This window comes from Neomonachus schauinslandi, chromosome 8 (assembly GCF_002201575.2).
Source record: "Neomonachus schauinslandi chromosome 8, ASM220157v2, whole genome shotgun sequence".
NCBI lineage: Eukaryota > Metazoa > Chordata > Mammalia > Carnivora > Phocidae > Neomonachus > Neomonachus schauinslandi.
The window spans coordinates 42854695-42855361 of record NC_058410.1 but is presented as its reverse complement, the minus strand read 5'-3'; the positions used below and the strand labels follow the sequence as shown (position 1 = coordinate 42855361).

Here is a 667-nt window from a genome sequence, read left to right as displayed (position 1 = left end):
ACTGAAAATAATAGTGTTTTTAAAACATGTGCTGGCCAGTTTTATTAAAGAAAAATTTTGCACATTTTACTCTTCATCACTCTATTCTGGCATGCTTCTAATGATATTAGAATCACTTAGAAAATAAAACACAATATTTTCACAATTCAGTAAATGGAAACTGGTAATCATCAAATTAACAGTGGTTATCTTCAAAAGTTATTACACTAGCTGTGCTGTCATTTCTCGAGGTTGATCGAAGATACCAAGAGCCATAGACCCTTCCCACATGGGATGCATCATATAAATCAGACTTGATTTTATCACCAGCAGTTTATAAAACCAGACCTAGGGAAAGAATTAGGTCTGGGAACACATGCATGGTCTTAATATAGCAAACGTTGAACTGATTGTTACAAAATCAGAACAGCAAGAATATTTGCAGTATTTTATCAATTAATTAAAAATTCATAAGTTTAAAACATAATATGATGTATTATTTGTAGGTATTTCTATAAAAAAAGAAGTTCTAGGGGCGCCTGGGTGGCTCAGTCGTTAAGCATCTGCCTTGGGCTCAGGTCATGGTCCCAGGGTCCTGGGATCTAGCCCCGCATCGGGCTCCTTGCTCTGTGGGAAGCCTGCTTCTCCCTCTCCCATTCCCCCTGCTTGTGTTCCCTCTCTCGCTGTC

At 38.2% G+C, this 667-nt stretch overlaps 1 non-coding gene across 1 annotated transcript; it reads right to left on the bottom strand.

Moving 5' to 3' along the window:
* Positions 1–297: 297 nt before the first annotated feature.
* On the bottom strand, positions 298–424 carry LOC123325629. Its single transcript, XR_006540560.1, has one exon. It is a non-coding gene; the product is annotated as a small nucleolar RNA SNORA72 (small nucleolar RNA).
* Positions 425–667: the final 243 nt, after the last annotated feature.